Here is a 24,436-nt window from a genome sequence, read left to right on the forward strand (position 1 = left end):
TGAGCTTGTAGGCACCAAACACAGAGACAGGATGGGGAAGGAGGGATGCCTGGTTTGATCAGTTTACTTTGTATGCATCTCTTGAAATATTATACTGTGCTCCATAAAGTACAAGTGTTACATGTTAATAAAAAAGTTAATGAAGAAAAAAATAAAATATTTATAGCAGAATCTAATATAAAACATAATTATATATAAACTTATTTATAATTATACATACTTTATATTAGCAACCAAAACTATCGTGTATTTTGGAATAAATTAACTAAGAAATTGAAGAAATTCCATAGAAATAATTATAGATTTCTGTTAAAAGACACCAAAGGCATACAACATTGAAAAGAAGACTACACTGTATTTATGGCTAGACAGATTCATTCTTCAAAATATGTCAGATCTCCACCAGTTGATCTGCAACTTAAATGTATTTTCAGTCAAAAATCCTAAGCTCGTTCTAAAATTTATATGGAAAAGGTTAAGGATCAAATATAATCAAATGTATCTGAAGACTAAAAGAAAGATTGGGAGACTAGATAAAAAGTATATTTATGTTGGCTGGCACCGCGGCTCAATAGGCTAATCCTCCACCTGTGGTGCCGGTACACTGGGTTCTAGTCCCGGTTGGGGCACCAGATTCTGTCCCGGTTGCCCCTCTTCCAGGCCAGCTCTCTGCTGTGGCTCGGGAAGGCAGTGGAGGATGGCCCAAGTGCTTGGGCCCTGCACCCACATAGGAGACCAGGAGAAGCACCTGGCTCCTGGCTTCGGATCAGCGCGGTGCGCCAGCTGCAGCCTCGCTGGCCGCAGCTGCCATTGGAGGGTGAACCAATGGTAAAGGAAGACCTTTCTCTCTGTCTGTCTCTCTCTCTCTCACTGTCCACTCTGCCTGTCAAAAAAAAGTATATTTATATTATAAAAATGATAAAGTTATAATGTGATGTTGGTATAGAAATAGCATGATGACTAATGGAATATAAAGGTGTTCAGAAACTAACCCCCACATTCATGAAAAACTGACCAACAGCAGAGTGAGCATTGAGAGTATGAGGAAAAGGAAATTAAAGTAATGATGCTGTCTAAACTAAACAATATGATCTTTGTATCAGGTGAAAATTAATTCCAGTTGAATGAATAACTAAATTGAGAGCCAAAACTGAGACTTTTGCAAGAAAATATCTATTAGGTATTAAACAAGATGCAAAAAGTACTGATCATTAAAGAAATAGCTATAAAGTCCACTCTTTTCTTTCTTTCTTTTTTTTTTTTTTTTGACAGGCAGAGTGGACAGTGAGAGACAGAGACAGAGAGAAAGGTCTTCCTTTTGCCGTTGGTTCACCCTCCAATGGCCGCCGCGGTAGCGCGCTGCGGCCAGCGCACCGCGCTGATCCGATGGCAGGAGCCAGGTGTTTATCCTGGTCTCCCATGGGGTGCAGGGCCCAAGCACCTGGGCCATCCTCCACTGCACTCCCTGACCACAGCAGAGAGCTGGCCTGGAAGAGTCCACTCTTTAAAAGAACTTTAATAAAGGAAATAAAAAGAAAACCTGTTGCTGGAGAAATGGGTATTTGTTTTTATTATGATTTATAACATGTACTAATACAATTTTTATGTGGACCAAATTACACTAAAAATTTATTAAGGAAAGAGAAATAAACCTATATCACTAATAATGGCATTCAGTTTACATCAGTATGAAGTCAGGAACCTGCATCCCTTTTAAGTTTTCTGAAATGTGAAATGGAAATACTTGTGGAGGACCCTCACTGATACATTTAGAGATTGGATACTCAGGAAAATGGAATTGAAATGTTTTAGCAAGAGTCACATGCCCAATCCTTGAAATAGATGTTTGTTGAGTTTTCTATAGCATGTAATTACAACACAATAAGACTCAAAAGCATTTCAATGAAGTGTGGGTGGAAGAGAAGCATGGTGCTTCAAGGGCTTCATTAGCTTTCTGCAGACTGGAGCTCTCCAGACTGTTGGGAGGAACCCTGTTTACCTTGGTTCAGAATCAGTTTTAACCATCATTGAGTCTGGTGAGGGAGCGGTCAGAGTGCAGCTCGAAGTCCTTGGGAATAGACTGGGGGAAGAAAAGATAACAATGTTTTTGTCTAAAAGCCCAGAAATGGGCTCAAATTTTGTTTACCACTTGTTCCCAAGATAGTATATTGTAGAGCAAGTCACTGATAAAATGATAGGATTGTGCTTTGGGCCCTACTTCACCTTTGTTTCTTGTAGAGGCTTCTGGTAAACCAGAGAAATGCCACTGGCTCAATTTAGTGCTGCTTTGTTAAATAAGATATCATTTGTGTGTGTATGGTAGCTTGAAGCCATGGAAATATTTAATGGGGGTGGGAAAAGAAAGACAGTGGGAGGGAGGGAGAAAAAGAAGGAATATGAAATCAAAAAAGAAAACCTAACAAAAACAAAAACAAAACATTATCCTTTGTGGTACTCTGATGAACAAGACATATTGATCCATAAAACGCATCCATTTGATCTCTTATATCTTCCCTGAAAATGCCAATACACATGATTACAGAAGTAAAGCCTTTGGTAGGACTAGAAAGGGTCCTTTTTGCCCTTGAAGCCACATAGATGTTGGTGAGCCTTGCTGTGAATAAAACTCCATGAATTTTTCTTAATTTTTATTTCAGTTTTTCATATGCATCCTTAAGCTATTATATTCCTTTTTCCATATTGCATTGCTTTAAAAAATACCTAGAGTCAATCCTTCTAGAAAATAAAGGTAAGTTTCAGTGATAATTTGATATTCTGTGTCATACTTGTGGTTTATAGTGTGCTACCCCACACATGCTCTCATGTATCCTTCAAAGAGCCTTTGGGGATTCTAAGATATTGCAAAGCACATTTTCCTGCAGGAAAAAAGGAGGCTTGTAGCAGATAAGTTAGCTTCTCATGATTGCAAGCTAGATGGAAGCAGAAATTAAGGCTGGGCCTCTAGGGTATCCTCCCAGCTCTACCAGAGCTTCAGTTTCATGATTGGAGCATCCCATATTATTTAACTTATTAAGGGGATCCTACTTCTAAAAATGATTTGAAAACCATTGATATAGTCCAACCTCCTCGTTTGAAGATAAAGAAAGGGAATTCCAGAAAGGATGAGTGATTTGCCCAGGATGGAAGGCCATTATCCAACAAAGTGGAGCGAAGGACACAGGTCCATTCCTTCCCAATACACTGCTCATCCTGCTATGTGATGTTCTCAAATGCTGTGCTTGTTATATTTTAGCATAATCAAAAGAAAAATTTTAGAAAATATGCTCCCAAATCAGCCCCTATATGCAAGATCTTCAAAAACCAAATTAGTATTTGGCTAGGTGGATGCATAGCCACTTTCCCCACCCCACTGGAAACAACCCAATGAAACTTGCCCGACTTCAAATAAATGTGCTTGTTTTACTTTTGTATTTTTATTTGACTAAAATGTAGAATTATGAAAAGTTAGACTAGAAATTATTTGGTAAACTCAAGGCAGGGAGTTTCCACAACACTAGTACTAATTTTAAAAAGATTTGATAAAAGGAATGAAGGAAGGAAAGAATGCAAGAGTTGGAAGAAGGGAAGATATATTCAGTTAAACTGGACTGTTGTGAATGTGAGGGAAGAAGGCCTTCCATCTTACTTCAGTTGATTTGTGGCCCTCATTGGTGATCTGACATTCAGACAAAGCCATCACTCTCCTAAGGGTTCCAATTCCAACTTTGGAATAAAAACATTGGAGTTTCTAAGAGGAAGACAATGTTTAAGCCATTTTTACTTCTACTTTATAATATCAAGTTTCTTGAATCATTTGGCCTAATGCCTTGCATTTATTGGTCTTCCTTCTTGGATTTCAAAACCAGTACACCTTTTTGTAGCCTTAACACCAACATTAAACTACTTCTTATTTGCCCTAATGAAAAACTCTTAAAATTTCTGTTCTAAAAATGCAGTCAGGATCACCTCAAAACAGCTTGGCACTCAGTTCATATTTGACTGTCTCAAGTAAAAGCTAGCCAACCTGTCCTGATGCTCTTTGTTTTGTTACAGCTCATATTACAAGGGCAGATTATTTTGTTCCTATAGGTATAGGGAGTAGTCTGAGTCTGCCCACACTACTTGACTACCAGCTCCAAGAGGGTGAGGGGTCTTGACCAAGAGCAAAATGCATAGGACCTCGTAAAAGCCTGATGGGTACTACTGAATTCTAGAAAATCTGAGAGGTCAACATGAGAACTCCTGGCCCATTTGTTTGATTGCTGGAATTCTAACACGGATAGTGAGTAGACTGAAATTTTATGTAAAGGGAAGAGGGGAAAGAAAGGCACTGGTTTTCTTAAGACATTTCAATGTTTACGATTCACTGATTCAGAAATGTTTTTTGTGGTGCATATTGTCTTGATTTTTTGTGTGCACAAGATCTTTTGCAAATGCAATGTCCAGATTAAGAAATGTGAACTTTAATTTCTGACAGTCATAGAGAATTGAGACAATATTTTGTCTGTGAGTTCCTTGAGGAAAGACTCCTATTCTTCCCTTTTTTTCTTTCTTTCTTCTTTTTTTTTATTTGAGAAACGGAAAGAGTGAGAACTCCCATCTACTGGTTAACTCCTCAAATTGCAGCAGTAGCTTGTCCTGTGCCAGAACAAAGCCAGGATCTAGGAATGCAATCCAGGTCTCACACATCGGTGGCAGGGACTGCATCACTTGAGCCATCGCCTGTGCCTCCCAGCATCTGTGTAAGCTGGAAGCTGATATCAAGAGTTGGAGCCAGGAATGGAACCTAGGTGCTCCAGTGTGGGAAGTGGGTATCCTAACTGGGATATTAACCACTGAGCTAAATGCCCTCCTCCACAGTCTTATCCGTGGAAAACACAAAATCTTGATCACTCTAAGCTGCAAAGACCTCTCTTGGCTCTGGGGATTAAGAGTGCCCTCCTGTGGCATTGTGCTGTGGCCTCAGCCAGTGCCAATTGCATGCCTGGGATAGCTAATGTCCTGCACATTCACCTGCTTTCAGTTTCTCAGCTTCCTCACTTGCTTCTAAAGTCCAACATTCTCTCTCCTTGGCACATTCTTCTCAAATTTTTTTCCTTGCTAATTCCAACATCTTTAGTTTGAGATTAAATGTCACATCCTCCAAGAGGTCTCCTGACAACCACCTCCCACCTTACTTAAGTTCACCCCCTTGCTGTCCTCTGTCATTAATTTCCATGTGCTTTGCTTTCTTACAATTCATAGTTTTATTTTATTTCATCATTGTGTATGTACTCAGTGTCTGCTCCCTTGCTGAACTGTACACTGTCGCAGGGCAATGTCTGATGTGCTTGTTGCCAAATCCCCTGTGCTCAGTTCAATTCCTGGAACAGATTAGATTCTGACACAATAAACATCTGAATTTATACCGGAATGAATGAATGAAATTGAGTTTTGTGTCACTAGTGCCTAGAAGAGACTGTAACATATAATGGACTAGAGAAAGAGTACTCAACTAAAATTTACATAATGAACAAATGAAGTGTTAATCCTATTTTCTCTACAGAGAAACAATTCTTGATTTATCAAAAATACAAACCCCACTAGCACTTTGTGTACTCATTTCCTTCATTCCTGTTGGTTTCTCTAAGTGCAGTGGAAAAAACTGCCTAATTACTCTGTATAATTGCAGAATATCCCAATGAAAAAATGAATGATGCATTCTTGATGTTACATACTTGATATGGGTATCTTTGAAGATTGATTGAATTTCTTTTCAGCTGAGTATTGGAGTATACACAACCTTTACAGAATTTTCCTCTATGGACTCACTTTAGCTCTTAAACGATATAAACTCAACAAGGAAACTTAAGTGGATTATCATCTGTAGAAGTGCAGAATTCCATCTCTCTTTGGCAAAGCTATTGAAACCCAGAAGTGTGTTTTACACATTCTGACAGAAGCATCTGTAATAACCAACTCCAACCTCCTTTCTGGCCACTTTAGCACCCAAAAGTATATGAAAAGAGTACATGTTAAGGTTTGTTCTATCTATTAGAAAATATCTCTTGGCTTAAGAACACTTTTGACTATCAGCCCCCTTATGTGAGAAAAGTAAACAGCAAACTATTCCATGGATCCTTATTCTGTCTGTCAGGTAGCTTAATAAAGATAATTGGACCTTGTGCGACTAAGTGTTTGAAGTTAAAATCCAGGCACATATTTCAGATATGTCAATATAACATTTCTTGTGTAATTTCCACAACACCCATTTGCACCATTCAGCGTCTGAATCTTTCAGCATGGGTAAGAGATGGATCAGTTATCTGTCCACTGTGACTGGGGTTTGGAGGGAAGCTCCCAAGGCTGAGGTCCACCCTAGGAGGTGGTAACCAAGAAAGAGGAGGAGGGGATGAGAGTCCTCTTGGCCAGGGTCATGGTTAGACAGCATGGACTGGGCTTTCATTCTGAGGGTAGGTTAGATACAGAATTAGATATGTAGTAATCAGTGAGTTAGTACCTCAGTAAAGTAAGTCTTTGAAGAAAAATGACTTTTCTCCCTCAATCTGAAAAGTCATACCCTGATGACATTGTCTTGGAGAGATACCCTTTTCTTTGTTGTCAATGATCATGGACTCTCTTAGACTAAAAGCATCTTTCTGGCTCTATTTTTTTTTCCATTTCATTAAAAATGTAGTCACTGGGCACCTATGTTGACTGGCTTCTCTTGCTAATAGATTTCCACATCTTTCAAATTACACACACACACACACACACACCCCAGAGGCATGAGCATTTGGTGTAGCAGTTGTTACCGCTTCGGACACCTTAATCCCATGTCAGAGTTTCTGTGTTTGAGTCCCCGCTATGTTTAAAATCCAATTTTCCTTTTAATGCCTGCTCTGGGGGACTGCACGTAAGTTCCTTGAGTCCTTGACACCACATGGGAGATCTGTACTGAATTCCAGGCTCCTGGCTTTGGCCTGGCCCAGTCCTAGTTGTAGGCATTTGGAGAGTAAACCAGTACATGCATAATTCTCATCCTTTCTCCCCCCTCCACTTCCCACCTCCTCTCCTTCTCCCTCCCTCCCCTCCTCTTCCTCCTCCTTCTCTTCCTCCTCCTCTTCTCTTCTTCCCCTCCTCCTTTCCATACATACATACATACATACTACAAGGAATATTCTATTTTATAACCTTAATCAACCATTGCATATGGGCCTTTTTATGATAAAGACCTTAGTTTCAGTGTTCTTTTTTTAAGAAGATTTTATTTATTTACTTGAGAGGTAGACTTACAGACAGTGAGAGGGAGAGACACAGAGACAGGTCTTCCTTCCGTTGGTTCACTCCTCAAATGGCCGCAATGGCCAGAGCTGTGCCCATCTGTGTGGGTGCAGGGGCCTAAGCACTTGGGCCATCTTCTACTGCTTTCCCAGGCCATAGCAGAGAGCTGGATGGGAAGAGGAGCAGCCGGGACTAGAACTGGCGTGCATGTGAGATGCTAATGCCGCAGGCAGAGGATTAACCTGTGCCATGGCACCGGCCCCAGTTTCAGTGTTCTTAAGGTTGTACATTTCACTTATTTGATCTCTAACTTTCCCAGTTCTAAAATGGAAGATTAAATAAATCAATATGTTTAAAGATAAACAAAAAGAGACAACAACAGCAACGAAGGTAAATATGACCTCATGCTAAGGACAGCAAGAAGCTGAAAACTTTCTGTAGTTATGCTGCCCATCTTCTGTGGCAAGTTTTGCTAGACTCAGAGCGTGCCTTTTGAGAACTTTATGTTTCTAATATGCTAGCAAAATTGCTGCATGCATTTATTCCTTATACTCTCATAGAAGCAAATACTGGCTCTCTGTCTCATAGCAACTCTTCTCAAGGTAATGGACCAAAAGTCATTTCCACTTGAAACCCAATCCTTCCAAATGAATCATACAACATAGTTTTTATCTCTATTTTCTCATAATAACTCTAAAAAGATGATCCTCTGGCCATGTTCTTTAAATTTCTGTTTTTTAATTTTATTCTATTTTTCACCTTTAGTTTTCTATCTAAACATTCCTCTAAGAGGAATAAGATTTTTATTAGTTATTATTATACATTTTAAGCTTATTTGCCTTGGCATATAACTTGTGGTAGTTAAAGGACACTAGCATACAAGGATAGACGTGGCCTAAGGATGTTAGATTCATATGTTGACAACTGTGTAGGAGGAAGGTTGTACATGAGAAAGACATGTTCTTCTGATGAGCTTATCAAGTCCATTCCTGTAACTTTCAGATCATTGCATTTTTCAGAAGAGTCTGCACAGGAAAAGACATCAAAGTGTGGAGGGTTTTGAAAAGTAAGAAATAAATGAGCCCTGGAATTTTCAGAAGCCAGTCCTTTTGTCAATTCGTAATCAGTCATGAAATATTATGTATTGAGGCAGAATTTTGGTTGAGGGACTGAGATGCCAGTTAAGCTGCCTGTAGCCTGTGTTAGAGCACCTCAGTGCAATCCCTGCACTGGCTCTGTTCTCCAGCTTTCGGCTAATGCACGTACTGGGCGGCAGGGCTGATGACTGATGTAACTGGGTTCCTTACATCCATATTGGAGACCTGGACTGAGTTCTGAACTCCCAGCTTCAGCTCACCCAGCCTGGCTATTGCTGATATTCAGGAGTGAACCATTAGAGTGTATACCTCTGTGTGTGTAGGTGTGTCTGAATAAGTAAAATACATTGTGTTTTGTTATGATGATAATGACCTTAATCTCAGTGTTCTTATGTTTCTACATTTCATTTATTTGATTTCTTCCCTGTTGTAATAGAGACACCCTCTGCCCCAGCAACTCTATGACCAGTGTATTTTGTGCTGGAATCCAGTCAAGGATTTTATACTCTGTAGCCTCCACTTCTCCCACCCCATTCCTACTGAATCTATTTGAGCTGTAATATTTACTACTGCTATTGTATTATTACTTTCGAGGTTTTTTTTTTAAAAAAAATTTATATATTTAACAATAATTATTTGAAAGACAGAGAAAGGAAGAAAGAGAAGTATCTTCCAGTTATTGGTTCACTCCTCAAAATGCCTAACACAGCTGGGTCAGGGAAAAGTCCAAGTCAGGAGTTGGGAACCCAATTTACATTGCCCGCGTGTGTGACAGAGACACAAGTACTTGAACATCACCTGCTGCCTTCCAAAGTGTGCGTTATCAGGAAGCTCAAAATGAGAACAGAGCCAGGACTTGAAACTAGAATGCAGGCATGCAGGTGGCATGTTATCTATTCTACAAAGTATCCACCCATATTTTAAACAATTTTCTGATACCATTTTCCTCCTGGTCCATCCTTAACCCCATGATCAGTCACAGTAAAATTACCTTCTAGAATCTCTAAGCCCTCAACTTTTTTTTCATGCCCTGAGAGTCAGTCTTCTACCTTGGATCAGACCCACTTCTTCCACTTTCATCCCTAGGCTGTGCAGTGCTGCTCAAAAAGGCCATGACATCATCTTAATCTGGTCCACAAATTCTTTCCTGTATTACCTGATTTCCCTAAACCATCAACACTATTAACATCCTCCCCTTGAGCTTGTGATGCCCCTCCCCCCTGGTTTCTTTCGACCTTTCCTGCTTCTCTTGTGTGCCTTTTGCAGGTTTGTCTTCCTTTTATGCTCTGTTCCCCCAAGATGATGTCTCCTGTCCCTCTGTGCGAGCAGATACTTTCCCTCGGCAACTCCCAGACCAAACGTTTCTCGGAACTTCAGCTCTGAAACTCTCTAAGGTCTATTTCAACTTCCTGTGGCTGTCTCAACTTCTCTCCCACATAGGGTTCCTATTTTTCACTATCACACTATAGTTAAATATCATAATTTCCTCCTTCATGCAACTTTATTTTTTACAAACTGTCATCCACATAGATTGTAAATTCCTTTTGAGAGAGGCACATTCTTATCCTGCTTTTCACTATATTCTTATCAACCAACCTCAAAGCATTGTCAGTACTCAATATGTTGAATAAGATTATATGTGGCAGGGAGACAAAGTATAGTCTACACGGCAATTCGACCTGCTACCACTTTAAAATAAAGCTTCATTGGAACACAGTCATATTCATTAGTTACATATTGTTTATGGCTGTCCTTGAATATGAGTTCAGTGTATGCAACAGAGACTATATGGCCTACAAAGCCTAAAATATTTACCTTCTGGTCTTCTACAGAAAAAGTGTGTTGGCACTGATAAAAAGGATAGTCTCACAGAACATTAGAAAATTATATAACTCAAGGGAGAAAAGAATAGACAATGGCAGACTGTCATAGGAATTTTCCTGGAAACTATGATAGTCTCGAAAGATTAGAAAGTGATATCTGAGGGCAAAATGGGCTGAAGTGGGGTAGGGTATGATAATCCGAGCAGATAGCATGAGTGTTCTGGAAATATCCGCATTTTTCAGAAATATTCTGCAATATATGGTTCTATGTAAGTGATAAAAAATGGACTTGGAGAGATTGAACAAAGCCAGAAGTCTGGGTGCACTGTTAAGGAACTTGAGCCTCATCCAATCCCAAAGCCCCATCAGCTTTTACTGATAGCTCCCATATCAGCTTCAGCCTACCTTCCTATGATTTCTGCAAATAATGTAATTTTCATTTACTAAAAAAATTGACATGAAACCTTCTACCATTAACCTCTCAGAATTTGATATTTGCATGTTTTTCTCTTAGCAAAAGGCATTTCTTCTTCTAGGATGATATTTAGTTTGTCCTTGTCTATTTTCTGTGACTCTCTCCTTCCCTCTCTCCCTCAATCCCTTCCTTTAGTCTATTTCGTTCTCCAGCTCTATCCTTTTGACCTTATGACTTTCAGCATGTCATTTCTGTTGTCTTGCTATGTCTCGGACCATTCCTCATCTCGATTGCCTCGACTTTTTTTCTTGTGCCAGAGATGCTGCTGCTCCCCTTGTTTCCTGTTTGCCTATTCCTCTCTCCCTCCCTCCATCCTTCCAAACCGACCAAGTAAGTACATCTTGTTTCTAAGTTTCATCTACCTCTATTCAGAGATTTCAAAAAAATTTTTATTTCCAGATATCTTCATGTTCTCTTGGGGCTGATATAAATTGGTATAACATTTTTGGGAAACATGTTGCCTATATTTAGTGAAATGTTGCATATTCATACTCTTTAGGCTCCACTATTACATGTCTAAGGATTTTTGTGTACTTTTGCAAGTGTAGAAAACACACATATAAGAATAACTTCATTGACGTTTTGAGATTTGATTATTGTTTATGACCTTGTCTATACTTCTGAGAGACAGTGATATTTCTCTTACTACTTGCTGAATTCTTTATTTAGTAGAGGATTAAGCTTGTGATTATAAAGTAAATTGAAAGTATATCATTATAAAAATTAAAGGACAAATAAGCAAGGAAGGAGGAGAGAGAGTAGGGGTGAAGGAATGAGGGTGGGTAGGGTAGGAAGTATCATTATGTTCTTAAAACTGTATGTGATATACATAAAATTCGTACTCTTTATGTAAGTTTTTGAAAAAGTTTATCCCAGAGAAAATAAAAGTTATTTATGTGAAAAAATAGAAAGGAATAATTTCAAAAACACACTGTATTTTTAAATATATTTAAATAATATAAATGGTTATCAATAAGGGAACACTTATATAAATATTCATATAGTGAAAGACTGGACACCCATTTAAAAATGAGATGCATTTTTTGTACTGAGTTGAAAAGATGCCCACTATGGTAAGTAAAATATCTGTTGCAAACTGATTTGTTTAACCCTGTTCTCCCCCAAGTTTCAGAGTGACATACTCAGTTTTCTGCTTGTCATCTCTACTTAGATCATCCTATGAAATTTTGAATTCAATAAAAAATTTAAAAGAAGTTGTTTTCTTCTACTTACTGGCAAATGACAAACCTTCTGAACTTCCTTTACTGCTAGTATCAGTATCTTTATTTTATATCCCCATTCATCCTAACATAAAATGTCAGAAGAGTCTTTAAATCTCTAGTTGTCCAATAATGTAGACCATTCATCTAAGTCTGTTGATTCTTCCTGAACTAAGGATTTTCAAAATACTCCTTAATTCTCTGTATGGCCCTGGTCTCTGTCTCTTCCTTATCTGCCTTCCTAATTCCTACAGTTTTTTCCAACCACCTTTTCTCTCTCCCTTTGAAAACCAATGCCAAATCAATCATACCCATGTGTTTACTTGAATATGTCACTCATTGGTAAGCTTTTAATGATCTTCTCTTTCATATCATCTCAATATTTTTTTTAACAGACAGAGATAGAGAGAGAGAGAGAGAGAGAGAGAGAGAGAGAGAGAGAGAGAAAGGTCTTTGTTTTCCGCTGGTTCACCCCCCAAATGGCTGCTATGGCCGGTGCACTGCGCTGATCCAAAGCCAGGAACCAGGTGGTTCCTCCTGGTCTCCCATGCAGGTGCAGGGCTCAAGCATTTGGGCCATCCTCCACTGCACTCCCGGGCCACAGCAGAGGGCTGGACTGGAAGAGGAGCAACCAGGACAGAATCCGGTGCCCCAACCAGGACTAGAACCTGGGGTGCTGGCGCCACAGGCAGAGGATTAGCCAAGTGAGCCACGGAGCCTGCCATACCATTTCATCTCTTTGGCATTTTATTCAACTCTTCACGCACTGACTGAGTTACTTTGTGAGTTTCTCTCCCCATGAATACCAAACCCCATGAGCCAGATTACTGAATACTCCTCAAACATGCCTTTTCTTCTCCCACCTCTAAGCTATTTATTGATAAATTTCCTTCCCCCTTACTCAGCTAAGCGTTTAAGACCCTCATCAAGTGTTACACAATCATTTATGCCTTTACTAATCATACCAGTTGGAAGGGATTGGCATCAATATAGAAATTCTCTGGAAAACACATCTTCCATATCTCTGGTTATTCAAGAACTATGTTTACAGAAGATAAATATAGTTTTGTGTCATATATGTGTTCTTGTGGTTCTGTATGTTAAGAGTAGGTTGGGTTTCCATGCCTAAAATACTCTCATGGGCTCTTCAGCCAGATCCGAATGCCTTAAGGGCTGATTCTGAGGCCAGAGTGCTATTTAGGACATCTGCCATTCTATGAGTCTGCTGTGTATCCTGCTTCCCATGTTGGATCATTCTCTCCCTTTTTGATTCTATCAGTTAGTATTAGCAGACACTAGTCTTGTTTGTGTGATCCCTTTGACTGTTAGACCTATCAGTGTGATCAATTGTGAACTGAAGTTGATCACTTGGACTAGTGAGATGGCATTGGTACATGCCACCTTGATGGGATTGAATTGGAATCCCCTGGCATGTTTCTAACTCCACCATTTGGGGCAAGTCCGATTGAACATGTCCCAAATTGTACATCTCCTCCCTCTCTTTTTCCCACTCTTATATTTAACAGGGATCACTTTTCAGTTAAAATTCAAACACCTAAGAATAATTGTGTGTTAATTACAGAGTCCAACCAATAGTACTAGAACAAAAAAAATACTATAATGGATAAAGATTTACATTGTACATCAAGAGTCAGGACAAGAGCTGATCAAGTCATTGTTTCTCATAGTGTCCATTTCACTTCAACTGGTTTCCCCTTTGGTGCTCAGTTAGTTGTCACCGATCAGGGAGAACATATGATATTTGTCCCTTTGGGACTGGCTTAATTTACTCAGCGTAATGTTTTCCAGATTCCTCCATTTTGTTGCAAATGACCGGGTTTCACTGGTTTTGACTGCTGTATAGTATTCTATAGAGTACATGTCCCATAATTTCTTTATCCAGTCTACTGTTGATGAGCATTTGGGTTGGTTCCAGGTCTTAGCTATTGTGAATTGAGCTGCAATAAACATTGAGATTCAGACAGCTTTTTTGTTTGCCAATTTAATTTCCTTTGGGTAAATTCCAAGGAGTGGGATGGCTGGGTTGTATGGTAGGGTTATATTCAGGTTTCTGAGGAATCTCCAGACTGACTTCCATAGTGGCTTTACCAGTTTACATTCCCACCAACAGTGAGTTAGCGTCCATTTCTCTCCACATCCTCTCCAGCATCTATTGTTGGTAGATTTCTGAATGTGAGCCGTTCTAACTGGGGTGAGGTGAAACCTCATTGTGGTTTTGATTTGCATTTCCCTGATTGCTAGTGATATTGAACATTTTTTCATGTGTCTGTTGGCCATTTGGATTTCCTCTTTTGAAAAATGTCTATTGAGGTCCTTGGCCCATCTCTTAAGTGGGTTGTTTGTTTTGATGTTGTGGAGTTTCTTGATTTCTTTGTAGATTCTGGTTATCAACCCTTTATCTGTTGCATAATTTGCAAATATTTTTTTCCCATTCTGTCGGTTGCCTCTTCACTTTCCTGACTGTTTCTTTTGAAGTACAGAAACTTCTCAATTTGACACTCTGGAAAAAAAAAAAAGAAGAAGACCTAAATGAAAGATCTCTGCGAGTGAGATCCCAGTGGAAAGAACGGGGCCATCAAAGAAGGAGGTACCTTTCTCTGAAGGGAGGAGAGAACTTCCACTTTGACTATGACCCTGTTGGAATAAGATCGAAGTCGGTGAACCATAAAGCCTTCCATAGCCTTGGCAACTCATGACTAGAGCCTAGGGAGATTACTGACGCCATAAACAAGAGTGTCAAATTGTTAAGTCAGCAACAGGAGTCACTGTGTACTTACATTTCATGTGGGATCTGTCCTTAATGTGTTGTCTAATGTGAAGTGATGCTATAACTAGTACTGAAACAGTATTTTTACACTTTGTGTTTCTGTGTGGGGGCAAACTGATGAAATCTCTACTAAGTATATGCAGAATCGATCTTCTGTATATAAAGATAATTGGAAATGAAAAAAAAAACCTGGTGTTAAATTGGAAATGGCATAGAAAATTAACTTTTAAAAAATATCATGTAGGATCTCTGTCTTTAATGTGCTGTACACTGTTATTTAATGCTATAACTAGTATTCCAACAGTATTTTTTCACTTTGTGCTGCTATGTGGGGGCAAACTGTTGAAATCTTTACTTTATATACTGAACTGATCTTCTGTATATAAAGAGAATTGAAAATGAATCTTGATGTGAATGGATGGGAGAGGGAGTGGGAAAGGGGAGGGTTGCGGGTGGGAGGGAAGTTATGGGGGGGGAGCCATTGTAATCCATAAGCTGTACTTTGGAAATTTATATTCATTAAATAAAAGTTTAAAAAAAAAAGAGTAGGTTGGGGCAGGAAGAAATCAAATATTCCTAAAATTGTATCTGTTTGACACAGTAATAATTTATTTGTTGTTCAAGTTACTGTCCTTGGTTAGTGACCATCCTATTGTGGGACCCAGAATTCTTCTAACCTCTAACTCTGCCCTCTACTGGATACAGGAAGTGCCCTGGATTCATAGTAGATGGGGATAAGGACTGGGAAGACACGTCTCTTTCTCAAATAATTCATTCACAGAGGTGATATAAACAGCTTCCACTCACTCTCCATTGGTCAGAACTTTGTCATATGTGCACTCTTCACTGCAAGGAAGCCTTGGAAATGTTGTAGACTGTAGGAAGTAACACAGGACAAGGAAACATGTTTTGGTGAACAGAAGATTCTTTGTCACAGTCTTCACTCTGGTTTCTGAGTATCAGTTCATCCCATACCTGGAATACACTCTGTGCCTCCCCAAGAGAGACAAACCAAAGTCACATCCGTTCATGGCAGCCAGCTCAATAGTCTGCCATGATATGAGTCCTGTCTGTCAAGTATGTTGTAGCACCTGCTGGTTTGGCAGCCTCATCCCACAGATGCATGGAATACCCAGGGTGGAGCAAGGGCAAAACAACGGCAGTGAAAACTTCCATGCAGAAAAAGAAAAGCAGCACTTTTCTATAGAAGTTACAGAATTTCGCTGGGTAGGGTTGAGGTGGCTTCTATTATGCAGGGCTGGACTGTTTTTGATTAATTAATGCTCTGTGAGAAAAGCTAGCTTTATATTTTTCTTTTCTTCTACCAGGAGATTTTTCATTGCTTTTTTTCTCCTCGGCCACATTTGAAGTGGATGTTGAGAATCTTGTCCTTCTGATGGCCAAACACCTCTTGTCAGTAGATACTTGAGACCTAAGGGTTGTACTCTTGAATAGCAAAAGGCTTTGTTTCAGTTTATAATTTCTTTGGCAGTGTAGTTGTATCAGAAGTGTAAGAAATGTCTACTTACTTTTTGTCATTCCTATCCACTTAGAACCACACCCAAAGTCCTTTCTTGAACACTGTTCTCAAGCCTGGTATTTTTTATAAGATATTGTTATTTATTTTCTTGATTGACAAATAATGATTGTACGTATATTTATGGAGTACAATGTTTTTTTGAAATATGTATACATAGTGGAATGACTAAATCCAGATAATTAATACAAGTAATTACCTCACCTAATTATTATTTATGTGTATTGAGAACACTTAAAATCTATTCTCTTGGCATTGTTCATAGGTACTGTACATTGCTATTAACCATTACCACCATCTTAAACAACAGATCTCTTAAACATGTTCTTCCTGTATAACTCCAGTCTTATATGCTTTGACCAACAACTCCTTACCAACCTCCAGGCCCTGGAAACCACCAGTTTCCTCTCAGCTTCTGTCAGTAAAAGCTTTTGAAATTCTACATAAAAGTTAAATTGTGTGATATTATCTGACTTTCTGTGCCCCATCTTTGCTTATTTCACTTAACTTATGTCCTCCAGTTTTATTCATGTTGTTCCAAATGGCAGGATATCCTTCTTTTTTTAAGGCTGAGTAGTGTCCCACTGTGTGCGTGCGTGTGTGTGTGTGATATTATCCATTCATCACTTTATGGACAGTTAGATCGATTCCATCTACTGGCTAGTGTGAGTAACGCCTCAGTGAATATGGGAGTAGAGATATATCCTAGCATAACAATTTTACTTCCTTTGGATATGTACCCAGAAGTAAGCTTGCTGGATCCTGTAGATTTTTTTAGACTTTTTGAGGACTGTCTATAATCTTTTCCATAATGACTATTCCAATTTACATTTCCGTTACTAGTGTACAATGGTTCCTCTTTCTCCACATCCTCTACAACAAACTTAATATTCTTATGTTTGCTTCTTACTCTTTTGACATTTCCCTAATGATTTATTGGTGACTTTCTTGAGTCTATTTGAAACAATTCACAGATGGGGAGATCATATCCTTTTGATATCACCCTTTCCCACAAGACTGAGTTACCTTGTAAGTGGAAAGCCTTTCTGGACCTTTTCATATTCAAGATGGTTTTCAATTTCATCTCTTAATATTTTCCTGCCAGAAACAATTGTCTTTTCCAAACTTGTAAGACCATTTAATGTTGGTCTTTTTCCATTCTCTTTAGTTTTTGCTTGAGAATCATTCAATTCTTGCTGAAGCTCATGTCTTTCTTGCAGCACCTCTAGCATACCTTGCACACAATCAATTCTACTCCTACTGACCACTTCTCCATGTGCATAGTCTACCTACTAACTTATTTCAGACTAGATATTCTGCAGTATTGCAACATAGCTTCTTAGCTTGCTGTAATATCAGTTTCCGTACTACATTCCTACATGCCATTAGGAAGTAAACATTTTAAATGGCAGTACCCCACATCCCAGTATCAACTTCTTTATTTTCATCAATTTTTAGCAATAATTGTACATGATTATGATCTACATTTTGACATTTCAATACAGGTATACAATGTTTACTTATCAAGATAGGGTAATTTTGACACTCTCCCTTCTTTGACATTACTTTATGACTGCAGGCGTGGAGCTTCTTTCTTCGCTTTGTTCATGAAATATATACTAGGTTATTGTGAACTTTAATCTCCCTGCTATGCAATGAAGCATTAAGAACTTATTATTCTCCTTTAGCTCTGATTTGGTTGTATATGGGCTTGCTTCTATATCAAACAACTACAGTATCCCTATGGCTTAATTACTTTCTATTAAACTTACAGTCCAATGTGGGTGGTTCATTTATGCATACAGAATTTATAGTTAGAAAATTGTGACATGAGGACTTGAACGCAGGTTGCGGCACTCCAGAGCCTGAACCACTTTTCTTTAACTCTTGTTTCTTTCAAAATATATATGACTTACAATTTTCCATCGTTAGTTCTTCCTTTCATGTTTCCAAGAGTTATAAATACAAACCTCTTGATCATATATTTGTGGCATCACTGTTCTTCAGAGCACATGCTAAGAAATTCTGTACCATCCAAACACAGAAACTCTTTAAATGCAAATAATCTTGCCACTATTAATTTTAAGCAGCATCTCTTTCCTAACTGTATTACACTTTCTTTCAGGACAGTTACGTTAAATGTCTTGGATTGGTCTCCTGTATTTTCTGTTTCCACTTCTGAATTTTCTTTATACAGAGAGGTTAATGGGTAACAACAGTTAGTAAGGTATATTTTTGAAGACTTACAAGTGCAGGTTTGGTCTTCTCATTAGAGCTCTTTATTTCCCATGTGTTGGAAGATGTACCTTAGGGCTTCAGATAAACAAGCTCTCATTTTTATAGAGCAGAAACTTCCAGGACATGCGATGGGAAAATGCTCTTTCAGGACCTGTTCTTTCCCTCATTACTTAAGTGCAAATGGACTGCATTTGAAGAGTGTTAAGTGGCAGAACAAGCCTCCCCACTAGGGGATTTTGAGGTACACTGAAAACCAGACTGATATAATCAGTGGAGGAGTTCGTGGTTGCAGGCTGTCACGTCTCACAGTGGGAGTCGTAGGCTGGTCTGCTTGCTGAACTACATCTGATCAGTGACTGGGGCTGTGCTTTCTTTAAAAATAATCTTGTTTTTCCGCACCCTACATGTTTATCAGCTTCAGGACCACCTTATGTCTTTAGACTAACCTAATCTCATACTAATGTTACCTCCAGATTCTTAGTAATCACCTCATTTGAGATTCCATCAATTCATCCTTTCCCTCTGAAATTGAGCTAAATGCTCTAATTTGCTCCTTAAAGGCCGTATAGAGTTATCTTGACAGGATTTGGAAAATGAAGACCTGACCACAATGTGTAATGACTCTGGCAGAGAGTGAGGGATTCTTTGTGTCAGGCAGGTGACTAATGCCTTCAGAGTCCACATAGGTTCATGCAAGATCACAGGTTGACTTGTCACTTGCTCCTTAGCTTACATGGCAAGATTTTTCACCTTGTAATAACACTACTGAGAGGTTCACAGGTACCCACATAAGTAAGGAGTCATTGGGATCCAGGCAGCATTTTAATAATGTACTGAAAATCTCATCAGAGAAATTAAAATGCATAATTTTATTTGTTACAGAAATAGTGAAATGACTGAAGTATTTCGACCAATTTAGTTCCTATTGAAAAGGATAGTGAGTTCATTCTTGTGGAGTCATCAGGGTAAACTTTCAGCCTGTTACATCATGGCTTAGTAACTGTGGCTTGACCGCCATGAAGATCCCTCCAGGAGCCCCCCAAGTTCACACACACCCCACCAAAACATGGAACATGTCATGTTCACATGAAGGCTGCTTCTAGGGTCCTACATAATAATGTCTGTATGACAAATGGTCAGCACTTGACCCCTCCACATCCACTAAAGGAAATACACACACACACATATGTATGCACACATTGAGAACTCAAATGAGAATTTGCAGTGTACATACGCCCAAGGGCACAACCTACACCTCCTTGTGTGTGTGACACTGCAAGGATGTTATGGTACATGGGCAATAATCACTGGTTGAACAGAATGTCCACTGAGAAGGGGCTGAGAAAAATATACCTCTGATGAAAGAGTTAAGAACAAGCTCCTTGTGGGAAAATGTGGGAGACTATTTAAAAGGGACAAGAAGATAGAATTGTTAAGAATCCACTTTCTCAGTTTCTGAACTGAACTTTTGCTCACAGCAGGTGAACACAGGCTCCCTCCCACACTGAGATTTCCTCCCCTGCCGGTGTACAGTCTGTTAAGAAAACAGAGGCTTTATCCTGAGAAAGGAACATTTCTCTATTTTGGCTATGAGTTGTTATTTTTAAAGCTCCATCCTCCAAACATTTTTCTCATCCTTATTTATTTTATCACACACAAGAAAATGTAATAATTTTTTAAAGATTCAACTACATGAACAAAAAACCACTTTTAGTGGGTTTACCCCACTTAAGGCCATCTGGCCTTTGTTGTTACTACTGTCATCCCATATTGATAGCATTTAGACTTTCCTCCCTACTTATCAAGAATATCTATATTTCTACAGTTAAAGAAACATACACATGGAAATTGTTTTCTCAATGCTAAATTTAAAAAGGCCAACCCCTCACTTGGTGTTTATGAGTGTGTATTTATCAATGCTGTTCCTATAACTAATGATTAAATATAGTCCTGGTTCCACACTTCATTCAAAGCACTTTACATGAAAACTCATTTTATCTGCTCTGTGAATGCTATAATAGTTGCTTCCATTTTCCCATGGGTTAATTTTGGGGGACTGGCATTTGATATAAGGGATTTTCTTCTATACCTTTTCCAGGGCATGAATCCCATTGCATTGCATCTTTCTTATGGTCTGTCTTTCCCTGATCTACATCTCCTTACAAAAACATCCATGGTTTTCTTCTCTGTACTCTAATTTCTAGTACAAGGACTGAAATACATAATTTTGTTGAATGACTTAACATAGTGCAAAATAGGGAGACAAAAACATCCTATAGGAATTTTTTCTTCTGCTTGGTAAGCAGTGTGGTTGCCTTACAGGTTTGAGCCCTAATTCTTCCATTTGGAAAATATTAAAAATAATGCTAGCCTTGGAGATCAATTGTAAGAAGTAAATGAGGGACTGACACTGTGGTATAGTGGGTAAAGCCACTGCCTGCAGTGCTGACATCCCATATGGTGCCGGTTCAAGACCCAGTTGCTCCACTTGAAATCCAGGTCTCTGCCATGGCCTGGGGAAAGCAGTAGAAGATATCCCAAGTCCTTGAGTCCCTGAACCAGCATGGGAGACCCGGAAGAAGCTCCTGGTTCCTGGCTTCAGATTGGCACAGCTACAGATGTTGCAGCCAGTTGGGGAGTAAACCAGTGGATAGAAACCTCTCTCTCTCTCTCTCTCTCTCTTCTCTCTCTCTCTCTTTCTCTTTGCCTCTCCTTCTCTGTATGTGTAACTCTGGCTCTCAAATAAATAAATAAATCTTTTTAAAAAAAGAAGTAAATGAATACATCAAAATTATCTATCAAATTTCAAGTCAGTGTGAAAAATATACCATGTAAGGTATCAATAAAGCTAGTTACCTGGAAAAATATTAAGCTGAATCCTTATTTCATGTCTTAACCCCAAAATAAATCCCTATTGATTGATGTACAATTCTATGAATACACTAATTTCCTGCAATGCTTTACTTTAAATGAGTGAATTATAAAGTATATTATTATATCTCAGTAAGAGTTTTATTAAAAATTAATACATCCCATTAATTAGGAAAAACATTTAAACAAAAATATTAAACTAAACTAGATGGAAGTATAATTGTTTTTTGTTATTGAAAGGATAGTAATCCTTTCAAACAAGATATAGTATTTTAGGTCCATGAATTAAGTTTAATAAATTTGATTCTGTAATAATTGTTTTTGCAAAAGAAAATACAAAAAAAAGAACAAAGAAAAACATGAGAGTAATATTAAAAATTATGAGATATGAGAGAGGGCCAATTGTTCTAATATATAAATAGCTGTTAAGAATCAATGTGATAAATAAGACCAAGTGTCTGGTAATAACAATAGATAGAATTAAAGAGAGAATGATCCAACATGGGAAGCAGGCCACACAGCAGACTCAGAATGACAGAGCCCTAAATAGCACTCTAACCTCAGAATCAGCCACTAAGGCATTCGGATCTGACTGAAAACCCCATGATAGCATTTCAGGCATGGAAATCCAAGATACTGTGGCAAAAAATAACCTACATGAAGGATCTCTGTGAGTGGGACCCCAGTGGAAAGAAAAGGCTATCAAAGAAGAATGTACTTTTCTCTGAAGGGAGGAGAAAACTTCACTTTGCATATGGCCCTGTCTAAATACCAACGGAGTTTATGTACTCAAAAGGCCATAGCCTTGGCAGCTCATGTCAAGAGCTTTGGATGGTCGCTGACATCAAAAATAAGACTGTCAATTGTTAAGTCAACAACAGGAGTCACTGTGCACTTGTTCTCCATGTAGGTCCTCTCTCCCTAATGAGTTGTACTATGAGAATTAATGGTAAAACCTGTCTTCAGACAGTACTTTATACTTTGTGTGTCTGTGTGGGTACAAACAGTGGAAATCTCTACTTAGTATAGAGTTGGTCTTCTGTATATAAAGTGAATTAAAAATGAATCTTAACGAAAAATGGAATGAGAGAGGAAGTAGGAGGTAGGATGGGAGTGGGGGTGTGAGGGTGAGAATGGGGGGAAGAAACACTATATTCCTACAGGCTGTACATATAAAATTTGTATTCATTAAATAAAAACCTTAAAAATTAAAAAAGGAAAAAAAAGAATCAATGTAAAAAAAAAAAAAAACAGTAACCCAACAAAAAATATGGGCATGGGACAAAAGCAGACATCTCAGAGGAAGAGCTTATACCAATAGATTCTCCTACCAATAATCTATTAGTATAAGCTTTTTCAAAGTAGGATTTGACTGTCTATCAAAACTAAAAACACACAGTTCCTTTGAATTAACAATTATACCTCTGGGAACTTTTCTGTAGCTGTCTATACAGGTGTCCCAAGACATAAACGTAAGGATGGTCATTAAATGAAATGCTTGTGACAGCAAAATCCTTGAAATCAAATGTCAATGAACAAAAAGATGTTAAAAATTATAGCATTTTAAGTAAAAGAAAAAACTATTTGTTTAAAAGTTGATTATGAAATTTGTAATAATTTAATCAGTTAATTTAAAAAGCAGGATGCTAAACAATGTGTTTGAAATGTTTGTGTATTTCACAGATATATGCACGCATATTCCTAGGATATTTTAACTTTTTCCTGATCTCATCAAATTCAATTTGTCAACAAAAAATGAATAAATTCCTTTAAATGTAGTATCATTCATTTTTGCAACAACTTTATGGAAAAAGATAGTGACATTTGCATTTTTAAATATTACATGTATGAACCTTCTAGTTTGATTACTTAATATTTGCAACTATTATTGCTAAATCCTTGATTTTAAGGCTATCTTATAAAGGAAAAAAGCCTGAACTTCTTAGAATGGGGTAGAACATTCTTTCTCTTTATTCTTCCTTTGAAAAATGTATTTATTTTAAAGAGTTACAGAGAGAGAGAAAGGCAGAGATATCTTCCATCTGCTGATTTACTCCCCCAAGTGGTCACAAAGGCCAGGGCTGAGCCAGGCCCAAGCCAGGAGCCAGGAGCCTTCATCCTGGGGTGTACGGTGTGGGTGGCAAGGACCAAGTCCTTGGTCCATCCTCTGCTGCTTTCCCAGGCCATTAGCAGGGAGCTGGTAGCAAGTTGAGCAGTAGAGACACAAACTGGTGCCCATATGGGATGCCAGCATTGTAGGCAGCAGCTTTACCCATTATGTCAAAATGTGAGTGCCTATCTATAGTTGCTTTTTTTAACCTAGAAATCTTTTATTTAAGGTATACAAACTTCATGCATTTCATATATATAAGTTTAGCAACATAGTGACTCCTCCCACCCACCCCTCCCTCCTACCCACACTCCTACCCTTCTTCCTCCTTCTCCTATTCCCATTCTTAATTTTTACAGAGATCTATTTTCAATGAACTTTATACACATGAGATTGACCCTACACTAAGTAAAGAGCTCAACAGATAGTATGAAAAAAGAAACCGGTCCTCAACAGCCGAAGAACATCCCTTCTCACTTGACATTTTCATCACCTGTCTCCTTATACCACACACTGTTCCATGTTCTTTCATGTTGCTTCCTGTGTATAGGATGGACCCACTTCCATGATGCAGCCACACCTCTTTGATGAAATCCTTCATTCTCTTAGACTGTTAATTCAAATAGCACCTAGTAGGCACATCTTTGCCTTCCCTCCTTTGCAGTATCAATGGTCTTTGCCCAACCATAGTCCATAGTTATTGTTGTTTTTCCTGTACTTCAAAAGCACTTCAAAATACATCATTTGGGACTTATTCTGTTAATTCAGGGCCATAAGCATCTTGAGAGTAGAGGCTGTGTTTTTTTTTTTCCTCTTTCCATAACTACTACACTGTCTAGAATATAGCTGCAGATCACTAAACACATAAAGTCATTTATCTGAATTCTAATAATTTTCATTTTCCTTTTTTTTTTTTGGTTGAAGAATTCCACTCATAATAGCATGGAATATTTGGGAATTTAACAATACATCTCTTCTAAGAATTTAAAGTGACAATGTTTTACTGATGGAAAA

General features: G+C 38.4%; 1 protein-coding gene across 4 annotated transcripts in view; it reads left to right on the forward strand.

The window, feature by feature from the left end:
• Positions 1-24,436, forward strand: part of ESR1 (estrogen receptor 1) — a 464,974-nt gene that overhangs the window by 412,359 nt on the left and 28,179 nt on the right. The gene's annotated exons all lie outside the window — the stretch shown is intronic.

The sequence above is a fragment of the Lepus europaeus genome, chromosome 3 (assembly GCF_033115175.1).
Source record: "Lepus europaeus isolate LE1 chromosome 3, mLepTim1.pri, whole genome shotgun sequence".
In the NCBI taxonomy this organism is placed as follows: domain Eukaryota; kingdom Metazoa; phylum Chordata; class Mammalia; order Lagomorpha; family Leporidae; genus Lepus; species Lepus europaeus.